The following is a 13,951-nucleotide window of genomic DNA, read 5'->3' on the forward strand; positions in this document are numbered from 1 at the left end:
GGAAAGCAAAGGTGTATTTACAGAAGGCGGACAAGCTAACGGAGGTGGTCTGACCATGGTGTGGTGTGGTAGGGGAAGCAGTGTGGCACAGCACCAGGCGCCGAGATTAAGGACATGTCATCAGGAACAGTTACACACCTCAGACAGTTAGGGACATGGACAGTGTGGCCAACAAGTGTTATACTCAAGACTTACACCCCGAGCAATGCCCCTACCACTTACACCCCATGAAATGCCCTCACCACTTACACCCCATGAAATGCCCTCACCACTTACACCCCAAGAAATGCCCTCACCACTTACACCCCAAGAAATGCCCTCACCACTTACACCCCATCAAATGCCCTCACCACTTACACCCCATGAAATGCCCTCACCACTTACACCCCAAGAAATGCCCTCACCACTTACACCCCGAGCAACGCCCCTACCACTTACACCCCAAGAAATGCCCTCACCACTTACACCCCAAGAAATGCCCTCACCACTTACACCCCAAGAAATGCCCTCACCACTTACACTCCAAGAAATGCCCTCACCACTTACACTCCAAGAAATGCCCTCACCACTTAACACTTACACTCCAAGAAATGCCCTCACCACTTACACCCCGAGAAATGCCCCTGCCACTTACACCCCAAGAAATGCCCCCCCCACTTACACCCCGAGCAATGCCCTCACCACTTACACCCCAGGAAATGCCCTCACCACTTACACCCCAAGAAATGCCCTCACCACTTACACCCCAAGAAATGCCCTCACCATTTACACCCCCAAAAATGCCCTCACCACTTACACCCCAAGAAATGCCCTCACCACTTACACCCCAGCAATGCCCTCACCACTTACACCCAAGAAATGCCTCACCACTTACACCCCAAGAAATGCCCTCACCACTTACACCTCGAGAAATGCCCCTTCCACTTACACCCCAAGAAATGCCCTCACCACTTACACCCCGAGCAATGCCCTCACCACTTACACCCCAAGAAATGTCCTCACCACTTACACCCCAAGAAATGCCCTCACCACATACACCCCAGCAATGCCCCCCACTTACACCCCGAGCAATGCCCTCACCACTTAAACTTCAAGAAATGCCCTCACCACTTACACTCCAAGAAATGCCCTCACCACTTACACTCCAAGAAATGCCTCACCACTTACACTCCAAGAAATGCCCTCACCACTTACACTCCAAGAAATGCCCTCACCACTTACACCCCGAGAAATGCCCACACCAATAACACCCCGAGAAATGCCCGACCCACGTACACACCGAGCAATGCCCTCACCACTTACACCCCAAGAAATGCCCTCACCACATACACCCCCAAAAATGCCCTCACCACTTACACCCCAAGAAATGCCCTCACCACTTACACCCCAAGAAATGCCCTCACCACTTACACTCCAAGAAATGCCCTCACCACTTACACCCCAAGAAATGCCCTCACCACTTACACCCCAAGAAATGCCCTCACCACTTACACTCCAAGAAATGCCCTCACCACTTACACCCCAAGAAATGCCCTCACCACTTACACTCCAAGAAATGCCCTCACCACTTACACCCCGAGCAATGCCCTCACCACTTATACTTCAAGAAATGCCCTCACCACTTACACCCCGAGCAATGCCCTCACCACTTACACCCCAAGAAATGTCCTAACCACTTACACCCCGAGCAATGCCCTCACCACTTACACCCCGAGCAATGCCCTCACCACTTACACCCCGAGCAATGCCTCCACCACTTACACCCCGAGCAATGCCCCCACCACTTACACCCCGAGCAATGCTCCCACCACTTACACCCTGAGTAATGCCCTCACCACTTACACCCCGAGCAATGCCCTCACCACTTACACCCCGAGCAATGCCCCCACCACTTACACCCCGAGCAATGCCCCCACCACTTACACCCCGAGAAATGCCCCCACCACTTACACCCCGAGCAATGCTCCCACCACTTACACCCCGAGCAATGCCCTCACCACTTACACCCCGAGCAATGCCCTCACCACTTACACCCCGAGCAATGCCCTCACCACTTACACCCCGAGCAATGCCCTCACCACTTACACCCCGAGCAATGCCCTCACCACTTACACCCCCAGCAATGCCTCCACCACACAGTACTTGGAGAAGGCAACTCTACCCACGTGTCAATATTGCTTTGAAAGGTTCCATTCTAACACCCCGAGCAATGCCCTCACCACTTAAACCCCGAGCAATGCCTCCACCACACAGCACTTGGAGAAGGCAACTCTACCCACGTGTCAATATTGCTTTGAAAGGTTCCATTCTAACACCCCGAGGAATGCCATCACCACTTAAACCCCGAGCAATGCCCCCACCACACAGCACTTGGAAAAGGCAACTCAACTCACTGTTTTGAAAGGTTCCACTCTATCTAGTTCGTTTCAAATAGCTTCCTCATACAAAAGCTGGCGTTCTACACTCCCCACAGTACTGAAGCTAGTGTGTGTATGTACTTAAATGTAATCTTAGTTCTCTCGTCAAGTCAAAGCTTATAATTTTCTTAGTCTAGGGGTAAGGATGAATGAACCTTTCCTTAAACCTAAAAATGAAGAGCCTTTTTATGTTACCTTAGTTCTCTGGTTCTCTCATCGAGTCATAGCTTATAGTTTATTTAGTCTAGGAGTAAGGATGAATGAACCTTTCCTTAAGCCTAAAAATGAAGAGCTTTTGTGTGTCAGCGGCAGACAACGACACTTCATTAAGACAAGACTTTGATGTGAACAGCGGCGGCCATTACCGTGACTGTGTCTGGAAGAAACACACACACACACACACACACACACACACACACACACACACACACACACACACACACACACACACACACACACAGTTATCTTAAAGTAGTCATCATCATTATTATTATTATTATTATTATTATTATTATTATTATTATTATTATTATTATTATTATTATTATTATTAGTAGTAGTAGTAGTAGTAGTAGTAGTAGTAGTAGTAGTAGTACTATTATAGGTGTTATTAGCATTTTTGTTAATAACGGTGTGCTCTCAAATAGCATGGACAACATTATTATTATTATTATTATTATTATTATTATTATTATTATTATTATTATTATTATTATTATTATTATTATTATTTTTATCATTATTATTATTATCATTATTATAGGTGTTATTAGCATTTTTGTTAATAACGGTGTGCTCTCAAATAGCATAGACAACAATATTATTATTATTATTATTATTATTATTATTATTATTATTATTATTATTATTATTATTATTATTATTATTATTATTATTGGGAAATGAGTAAGCGTGAAGTGAAGATTTACCCGACCTATTATTATTATTATTATTATTATTATTATTATTATTATGTTATTTATTGTTAGTGTTATGCATAGACTTCATGTGTTATGCATGGCGAGAGGAAGGCTTTTTTTTTTTTTTTTTTTTTTTTACAGCAAAGGAGACAGCTCAAGGGCACAAAAAAGTAAACATTAATACAAAAAAAAAAGCCCGCTACTCGCTGCTCCTAAAAAGAATCCAAAGAGGTGGCCGACAGATAAGTCAGTTTCGGGAGGAGAGGTGTCCTGATACCCTCCTCTTGAAAGAGTTCAAGTCGTAGGCAGGAGGAAATACAGATGAAGGAAGATTGTTCCAGAGTTTACCAGCGTGAGGGATGAAAGAGTGAAGATGCTGGTTAACTCTTGCATAAGGGGTTTGGACAGTATAGGGATGAGCATGAGTAGAAAGTCGAGTGCAGCGGGGCCGCGGGAGGGGGGGAGGCATGCAGTTAGCAAGTTCAGACGAGCAGTCAGCGTGGAAATATCGAGAGAAGATAGAAAGAGAGGCAACATTGCGGCGGAATTTAAGAGGTAGAAGACTATCAGTATGAGGAGGAGAGCTGATGAGACGAAGAGCCTTTGCCTCCACTCTGTCCAGAAGAGCTGTGTGTGGAGCCCCCCCACACATGAGATGCATACCCCATACGAGGGCGGACAAGGCCCCTGTATATGGACAGCAACTGTGCAGGGGAGAAGAACTGGCGGAGACGGTACAGAACGCCCAGCCTCGAGGAAGCTGATTTAGTAAGAGATGAGATATGAAGTTTCCAGTTGAGATTTTGAGTTAAGGATAGACCGAGGATGTTTAGTGTTGAGGAAGGTGATAGCTGGGTGTTGTCAAAGAATAGGGGATAGTTGTTTGGAAGATTGTGTCGAGTGGATAGGTGGAGAAACTGTGTTTTTGAGGCGTTGAAGGACACCAGGTTCTTCTTGCCCCAATCGGAAATAATAAGGTCTGAGGCTAAGCGTTCTGCAGCCTCCAGCCTTGAGTCGTTAAGTTCCTGAAGGGTGGGTCTTCTATTAAAAGAAGTTGAATAATGCAGAGTGGAATCATCGGCGTAGGAATGGATAGGACAGTTCGTTTTGGAAAGAAGATCATCAATGAACAACAGAAAAGAGTGGGAGATAGGACAGAACCCTGTGGGACACCACTGTTAATAGATTTAGGGAAGAACAGTGACCGTCTACCACGGCAGAAATAGAACGGTCAGAAAGGAAACTGGAGATAAAGGTACAGAGAGAAGGATAGAAACCGTAGGAGGGTAGTTTAGAAAGCAAAGATTTGTGCCAGACCCTATCAAAAGCTTTTGATATGTCCAGCGCAATAGCAAAAGTTTCACCGAAACGGCTAAGAGAGGATGACCAAGAGTCAGTTAAGAAGGCTAGGAGATCACCAGTAGAACGCCCTTGCGGAACCCATACTGGCGATCAGATAGAAGGTCAGAAGTGGAAAGGTGCTTTTGAATCTTACGGTTAAGGATTGATTCAAAAGCTTTAGATAGACAAGAAAGTAAAGCAATAGGACGGTAGTTTGAGGGATTGGAGCGGTCACCCTTCTTAGGTACAGGCTGTGTGAAGGCATACTTCCAGCAAGAAGGAAGGATAGATGTTGACAGGCAGAGGCGAAAGAGTTTGACCAGGCAGGGTGACAGCACGGAGGCACAGTTTTAAGGACAATAGGAGGCACTCCATCAGGTCCATAAGCCTTCTGAGGATTGAGGCCAGAGGCATAGAAAACATCATTTTGAAGAATCTTTATAACAGGCATAAAGGAGTCAGAGGGGGATGAGTGGAGGAATATGCCCAGAATCGTCCAGAGTGGAGTTTTAGAAAAGTTTGAGAGCAGAGTTCAGCCTTAGAGATAGATGAGACGGCAGTGTTGCCGTCAGGACTGAGAGTGGAGGGAAAGATGAAGAAGTGAAGTTGGAGGAGATGTTTTTGGCTAGATTCCAGAAGTCACGGGAAGAGTTAGAGGAAGCAAGGTTTTGACATTTTCTATTAATGAAAGAATTTTTGGTTAGTCGGAGAATAGATTTGGCACGATTTCGGGCAGAAATGTAAAGTTCATAATTAGCATTAGTTTGAAGGCTCTGGTATCTTTTGTGAGCTACCTCTCTATCATTGACAGCACGAGAACAAGCGTGATTAAACCAAGGCTTTTTAGCGTGAGGTGTAGAGAAAGAACGAGGAATGTATGCCTCCATTCCAGAGACAATCACCTCTGTGATGCGCTGAGCACACACAGAGTCTCTATCCTGGAAGCAATAATCATTCCACGGGAAATCGGAAGAAGTACATCCTCAGGTCGTCCCACCGAGCTGAAGCAAAATGCCAGAAGCATCGCCTCTTCGGTGGGTCCAGAGGATGTACAGGAGCGATAGGACAGGATGCAGAAATAAGATTGTGATCGGAGGAGCCCAACGGAGAGAACAGTTTGACAGAATAAGCAGAAGGGTTTGAGGTAAGGAAGAGGTCTAGAATGTTGGGCCGATCTCCAAGACGGTCAGGAATACGTGTAGGGTGCTGGACCAACTGCTCTAGGTCGTTGAGGATAGCAAAGTTGTAGGCTTGTTCACCAGGATGGTCAGTGAAAGAGGATGAAAGCCAAAGCTGGTGGTGAACATTGAAATCTCCTAGGATGGAGATTTCAGCGAAGGGAGAGTGGGTCAAGATGTGCTCCACTTTAGAATTCAAATAGTCAAAGAATTTTACATAGTTGGTAGAGTTAGGTGAGAGATAAACAGCACAGATGTATTTAGTAATAGAATGACAGTGAAGTCTTAACCAGATGGTGGAAAATTCAGAAGAGTCAAGGTCGTGGGCACGAGAGCAAGTGATGTCGTTGCGCACGTAGGCGCAACATCCAGCTTTGGATTGAAATTTAGGATAGAGATAGTAGGAGGGAACAGAGTAGAGATTGCTGTCAGTAGCCTACTACTAGATAGAGCTTACTAGATAGAGTTTAGCAATTTGTGTTAAAAAAGGAATGTGATTATAATACAGCACTGACTTAAGGTTGTAACAGAACACTCTTTGAAAAAAAAAAAAAAAAAACATGATTATCGCCGTGACGTCAGAACAGCCTCGGCACAACCCTCCCCTATCGATCTACTTGACGGCATAACTAACTTTTTTTTTTCATTTATTTTCTTATTATTTCCATTTATCATATTTCCTCTTCGCTCCCTCTCACGTCCTCTCACCTCACCTCACTTCATCTCATCTCACTTCCCCTCCCTTCCCTTCTTCTCCCCTCCCCTACCGTCCCTTCCCTTCCTTTCCCTTCTCTTCCCTCACTTCCCCTCCCTTCGTCTCATCTCCCTTCCCTTCCTTTCTTTTCCCCTCCTTTACTTTACCTTACCTTCCTCTCCCCCCCTCCCCTCCCTTCAGTTCCCTTCCCTTTTCCTCCCTTTACTTACACTCCCTTCGTCTCATCTTCCTCCTTTCCTTTCCCCCTCCCTTCCTTTCCTTAGCTTACCATCCTCTCCCCCTCCCCTCCCCATCTTTCCCTTACCTTTCCTTTCCCTCCCTTTACTTCCACTCCCTTCGTCTCATCTCCCTTCTCTTCCCTTCCCCTCCCTTCCCTTCCTTTTCCTTCACCTTACTTCATCTCCCCTCCCTTCCCTTCCCTTCCCCTCCCTTCCCTTCCTTTTCCTTCACCTTACTTCATCTCCCCTCCCTTCCCTTCCCTTCCCCTCCCTTCCCTTCCTTTTCCTTCACCTTACTTCATCTCCTCTCCCTTCCCTTCCTTCCCTCCCTTCCTTCCTTTTCCTTCACCTTACTTCATCTCCCCTCCTTCCTTCCTTCCCCTCCTACCCTTCCTTTTCCTTCACCTTACTTCATCTCCCCTCCCTTCCCTTCCCTTCCCCTCCCTTCCCTTCCTTTTCCTTCACCTTACTTCATCTCCCCTCCCTTCCCCTCCCTTCCCTTCCTTTTCCTTCACCTTACTTCATCTCCCCTCCCTTCCCTTCCTTTTCCTTCACCTTACTTCATCTCCCCTCCCTTCCCTTCCTTCCCTCCTTCCTTCCTTTTCCTTCACCTTACTTCCGCTCCCCTCCCTTCCCTTTCCTTCACTACTTCATCTCCTCCCTTCCCTTCCTTTTCCTTCACCTTACTTCATCTCCCCTCCCTTCCCTTCCCTTCCCCTCCCTTCCCTTCCTTTTCCTTCACCTTACTTCATCTCCCCTCCCTTCCCTTCCCTTCCCCTCCCTTACCTTCCTCTTCCTTCACCTTACTTCATCTCCTCTCCCTTCCCTTCCCTTCCCCTCCCTTCCCTTCCTTTTCCTTCACCTTACTTCTCCCCTTCCCTTCCTCCTTCCCCCTCCCTTCCCTTCCTTTTCCTTCACCTTACTTCATTTCCTCCCCTTCCTTCCTTCCTCCTTCCTTCCTTTCCTCCATTTCACCTCCCTCCCTTCCCTTCCTTCCCTCCTTCCCTTCCTTTTCCTTCACCTTACTTCATCTCCCCTCCCTTCCCTTCCCTTCCCCTCCCTTCCCTTCCTTTTCCTTCACCTTACTTCACCTCCCCTCACCGCACGCCACTCTCTCCCGTAATTAAGTCTCATCTCGTGCCACTTCGCGAGCAATTAGTTCACGCCTTGGCGGTGCAAGTGTCCCCCGCCGCCGCTCTTTGAGTACCGAGATGGCGTGGATTAATTCTAGCCAAATGCCCCACAAGGTGACTCTCCAATGGACCCACTCTGCCTGTGCTTTGGTTGGGAGTTTTTGTTTCCTTTTCCTCCCTGATGTGAAAGATAATTAACACTCATGGATTTTGTAGCCACACGCCAACTTGGATATTTATTAATATACTCAAATGCCCCACAAGATGACTGACTCTCCGATGTACATTCTCTCTCTCTCTCTCTCTCTCTCTCTCTCTCTCTCTCTCTCTCTCTCTCTCTCTCTCTCTCTCTCTCTCTCTCTCTCTCTCTCTCTCTCTCTCTCTCTCTCTCTCTCTCTCTCTCTCTCTCTCTCTCTCTCTCTCTCTCTCTCTCTCTCTCTCTCTCTCTCTCTCTCTCTCTCTCTCTCTCTCTCTCTCTCTCAGCCAGCCAGTCAGTCAGCCAGTCAGTCGATACGTCAGTCAATCAGTTAGTCAGTGAGTCAGTACGCACTCTGTCTGGGGTTTGGTCAGGTTAAACGTTTCTGTTTATTTATTTTTTGGTTTATATCTTCATCTTTTTTTTTCTTCTTTATTCATGGATTATGTAGCCACACGAACCTATATTTTTTTTCTCGTGTTATCGTTCCTTATATGACTAAACCGATGGTGTAGCGGAGGAAAATAGGAAACAGTAAGGTAGTATTTTTACCTTCATCTTTTTTTTTCTTCTTTATTCATGGATTATGTAGCCACACGAACCTATATTTTTTTCTCGTGTTATCGTTCCTTATATGACTAAACCGATGGTGTAGCGGAGGAAAATAGGAAACAGTAAGGTAGTATTTGCACGACAGTTTCTTCCTCGTATCAAAAATAGACAACACACTCATGGATTCTGTAGCCACACGAACCTATATTTTCCCGCGTCATCGCTGCTTATATGACAAACACGATGATGTAGTGATTGAAAATAAGAAACAGTAATATTATTTTTTAGTTCCGCTCTTTTTTCTTCCGTATTTCTTCTGTATACCATAGACAAATATTTGCACGTGTCTTTCTACTGTAAAACTATAATTCTTCCATATCAGCTTAATATATATATAAAAATGCAGCATTTCTAACGAGTTTTTTTTCATATTTTCCAGGTATTTTCTTTATACTCTGAGGGATTTCTTTATTTTGGAGGCATTACTGTATCCCATAGACAAGTATTTACACGTATCTTTCTACTGTAAAAAATATATTACTTCCGTTCCAGCTTAAAATATAACAAACTGCAGTATTTCTAGCAAATCACCTACAGTTTTTTTTTTTTATATTCTCCGGCCGTTTTCTTTATACTCTGAGAAATTTATTTATATTCTACGAGCATGATTCTATTTCACACATAACAGCTATTACTTGTATTATTTTACCGTAGAAAATATATTACTTCCATTTATGTTTAATTCATATCCGTTATTTGTTTCCTTCATGGACAGTAAAACAGAACAACGGATGCCAGACTCAGGCCCCGTTCATACCGTGCCGACCCTGGGCCACGACAACCCAGCGATTTTTAGGCCCCGTTCACACTGTGCCGACTCTGGGCCACGACAACCCAGCGACTTTTAGGCCCCGTTCACACTGTGCCGACTCTGGGCCACGACAACCCAGCGACTTTTAGGCCCCGTTCACACTGTGCCGACTCTGGGCCACGACAACCCAGCGACTTTTAGGCCCCGTTCACACTGTGCCGACTCTGGGCCACGACAACCCAGCGACTTTTAGGCCCCCTTCACACTGTGCCGACTCTGGGCCACGACAGCTCTGCGACATTTAGGCCCCCTTCACACTGTGCCGACTCTGGGCCACGACAACCCAGCGACTTTTAGGCCCCCTTCACACTGTGCCGACTCTGGGCCACGACAACCCAGCGACTTTTAGGCCCCCTTCACACTGTGCCGACTCTGGGCCACGACAACCCAGCGACTTTTAGGCCCCCTTCACACTGTGCCGACTCAGCATCCGGCGATCGTTTCAAGACCTCTTTCCGACCATGCGCGACCCTTTCACATCAACATTTCGCACCCAAGACCTCGTATACCCTGAGTCGCTGAGTTGTCGTGGCCCAGAGTCGGCACAGTCAACAAGTATATTTCGACGTGAAGAAATCAACATATATTCTTCTATTATTCATAACTCAATCCCACTATCACCTCCTGCTATTCTTTATTGTGATGACACTTCTCGGTACATGACAACGACGTGGATATTACAGTTGAATGATTTGTGCGAGGATCAATGCTGGAGACTCGTGTTGTTACCTTTGCAATGTCTCAGTAATGGATAGCGTCAGGTTCTCATTGTCTCCTCTGCAAACATTTCTTCTCCCGCACCGAACTGACACTGATAAGCTATTCATTGGACGTGCGGTGTTCTTACTTCAATAATTTCTTTACATCTATATCATTCTATTTCCTATTTTCTATATTCCTTTTATTTTTATTTTTTTTCTCTTATACCTATTTTCTTATTTTGTTGAGATCATAATTTTAAGTTAGTTGCCTGAAAACTTCGGCTTAGAAAGAGGCTGATCATGTTTTAAAATACTTGTATAAGATAACTTTTGCAATATAATCATGATCATAAGTAAATGTTTCTAATGATTCTATCTCATTCGACAAAAAAAAAAAAAAAACATTGGCAATAGTACTTGAAATGGCGAAAGGTACACTTCAACTACGTGTAACCTTTTATATTACCACAAATAATACGTGTTCGTGACTATAGAGACTCCAGCAAATAAGTTTTAGCAGTCCAACAATAAATTTCCTTCGTGTCATGAATATATCAAACTTGGAACAGATCAAACATTCACCGCGAGTCTCAGGGAAACAGTCGCTGCCACTGTCTGAATTTATGAACGCTTGCGAGAGTATCAAGACACCTCTCCGCCCGAAATTGACCTCTCTTTTGGCCACTCATCCTTGCACTCTTTCATAAGGGCGGTGATTAGCGGGCTTTTTTTCCTCTTTTTTTTTTTTTTTTTTTTTTTTGCCTTTGAGCTGCTTCCTTAACTGTAAAAAAAAGGGTCCAGACATCTCTCCCTATCCTCTCCCAAACAGGTGCCAGGCTTATCTTCTCTGTGGCCTTGGGAAATAGTTGCAATGGGAGCCCGATAGGTTTAAGGATATGAACCTTTAACTCCCGGACACCTCGACAAACACTCATGATTCAGATATTGGAAAAAAAAGACATGTGCTAAAACAAAAGCAAGCACATAACATAACCTCCATTTTAACCTCTCTTTTGGCCACTATTTACTTATAAAGACGCAGTGCTTGGAGGGATTTTTTTATTTTCATATATTTTTCGCGCTTGAGCTGCTTCCTTCACTATAAAAAATCCTATATGCGAAATCCCAAACCTACATTTAAACCGATATTCTCATTCAGTGGCAGTGCTTAGTGATTTGTTATTATATATTTTTTTCGCCCTTGAGCTGCTTCCTTCACTATAAAAAATCCTATATGCGACATCCCAAACCTACATATAAGCGGATATTCTCATTCAGTGTTGCAATCTGAGAGTGATATAATGTGAGGGGGAGGGCGGGGGGCGGGTTGGAGGGGGTTGGAGGAGGTGGTAGGAACGCTTTCTCATGTAAAATCTATTAACAGTTCCCGTCTAACACACTCTGGGACACGCTGCACTTTCCATCCGACACTTCCATCATTCACCATTAAAAATTCACCCTCTATAATACATTCGCTCTCCTGAAACATCTAAAGAGGAATATAAGCTCGCGAGGCACGGATGCAGTAGTTCTCTCTCTCTCTCTCTCTCTCTCTCTCTCTCTCTCTCTCTCTCTCTCTCTCTCTCTCTCTCTCTCTCTCTCTCTCTCTCTCTCTCTCTCTCTCTCTCTCTCTCTCTCTCTCTCTCTCTCTCTCTCTCTCTCTCTCTCTCTCTCTCTCTCTCTCTCTCTCTCTCTCTCTCTCTCTCTCTCTCTCTCTCTCTCTCTCTCTCTCTCTCTCTCTCTCTCTCTCTCTCTCTCTCTCTCTCTCTCTCTCTCTCTCTCTCTCTCTCTCTCTCTCTCTCTCTCTCTCTCTCTCTCTCTCTCTCTCTCTCTCTCTCTCTCTCTCTCTCTCTCTCTCTCTCTCTCTCTCTCTCTCTCTCTCTCTCTCTCTCTCTCTCTCTCTCTCTCTCTCTCTCTCTCTCTCTCTCTCTCTCTCTCTCTCTCTCTCTCTCTCTCTCTCTCTCTCTCTCTCTCTCTCTCTCTCTCTCTCTCTCTCTCTCTCTCTCTCTCTCTCTCTCTCTCTCTCTCTCTCTCTCTCTCTCTCTCTCTCTCTCTCTCTCTCTCTCTCTCTCTCTCTCTCTCTCTCTCTCTCTCTCTCTCTCTCTCTCTCTCTCTGTCCAAGCCAACCAAGCCAGGCAGGTTCCTCGAGGCTGTGTAGGGCGGAGTGAGTACCTTGGTTGAGGCGCAGCGCTACAGGCAATCTAGTCACCCCACAGACACATCAGGCCAGCGAGGAGAGCTTCAAGAGTGGGCCTCCCGTGCCTCGCCTTTGATAACCTCTTTTGTGCTTCCTCCGTTCCCTCGACCCCGGATATGTTTCTTTAGTATTCTTAAACGTGCGGGCGGCTCACATCGCCTGTTTGAAAAGCCTCTCGTAGAAGCTGCCAGGGGACATATTCTTAAACATTTCGGCGCCCAAGTCCACGGATTTGATAAAGCTTTCGTAGGTGTTTGGGGAGTTTGCAGAGGTAGTTTCATAACCCTTCTGGTAGGCTGATCATTCTTTTGTGACATGAGTCCACACAAATACCAGGGGCCATATTCTAACACATTTCGGCGCCCAGGTCCACGGATTTGATAAAGCTTTCGTAGGTGTTTGGGGAATTTGCAGAGGTAGTTTCATAACCCTTCTGGTACGCTGATTATTCTTTTGTGCCGTGAGTCCACACAAACACTCATTAGATAGCGATTAATCTCCCTTTCGGCCCTTGGAAATAGTTGATGTGAGAGGCGGAGGAGTCTGAGAACACCGACGCTGGGTTATTCGTGGACTGTTTTGGTGATGGCGGTGATGGTGCGACTCGCCTTCTGTGCCTTGAACGGGAAAAACACTCATGAAAACAGCGTTGCCAGATTATCGTATTCACCACATCGTATTTATCATTTTTAAGCCTCAAACTCTCGTACCTGCACAAATAACGATTGAAAATTAAAGTTAGCGTTAAAGCTGTTATTTATTGATGCTCTTTTTTTTTCCTTTTTGCCATAGTTATCGGTCCGAAACTACGAAAATACAATGCGATGAGTACGATAGTTTGGCAACGCAGCAAGAAAACTCGGTTAATCTTCTCTGTGACCTTGGGAAATATTGACAATGGTAGCCCGATACGTTTAAGAATACGGACCTTTAATTAACTGCTGGAGACCTCGAAAAACACTCATGAAATCCCGGTTAACCTTCTCTGTGGCCTTGGGAAATAGTGGCAATGGGAGCCCGATACGTTTATGAATATGGACCTTCAACAACCAGACCTCGAAAAACACTCATGAAAACCCGGTCAATCTTCTCTGTGGCCTTGGGAAATAGTGGCAATGGGAGCCCGATACGTTTATGAATATGGACCTTCAACAACCAGACCTTCAAAAACACTCATGAAAACCCGGTCAATCTTCTCTGTGGCCTTGGGAAATAGTGGCAATGGGAGTCCAATACGTTTATGAATATGGACCTTCAACAACCAGACCTTCAAAAACACTCATGAAAACCCGGTCAATCTTCTCTGTGGCCTTGGGAAATAGTGGCAATGGGAGCCCGATACGTTTATGAATATGGACCTTCAACAACCAGACCTTCAAAAACACTCATCAAACCCGGTCAATCTTCTCTGTGGCCTTGGGAAATAGTGGCAATGGGAGCCCGATACGTTTATGAATATGGACCTTCAACAACCAGACCTTCAAAAACACTCATCAAACCCGGTCAATCTTC

The 13,951-nt window shown here is 45.4% G+C and overlaps 1 protein-coding gene across 1 annotated transcript in view; it reads right to left on the minus strand.

Annotated features, from left to right (window-relative positions):
• The window catches only part of LOC126981615 (fat-like cadherin-related tumor suppressor homolog), a 108,225-nt gene that overhangs the window by 25,004 nt on the left and 69,270 nt on the right, over positions 1-13,951 (minus strand). The window lies entirely within an intron of this gene.

The sequence above is a fragment of the Eriocheir sinensis genome, chromosome 49 (genome assembly GCF_024679095.1).
Source record: "Eriocheir sinensis breed Jianghai 21 chromosome 49, ASM2467909v1, whole genome shotgun sequence".
Taxonomy (NCBI): domain Eukaryota; kingdom Metazoa; phylum Arthropoda; class Malacostraca; order Decapoda; family Varunidae; genus Eriocheir; species Eriocheir sinensis.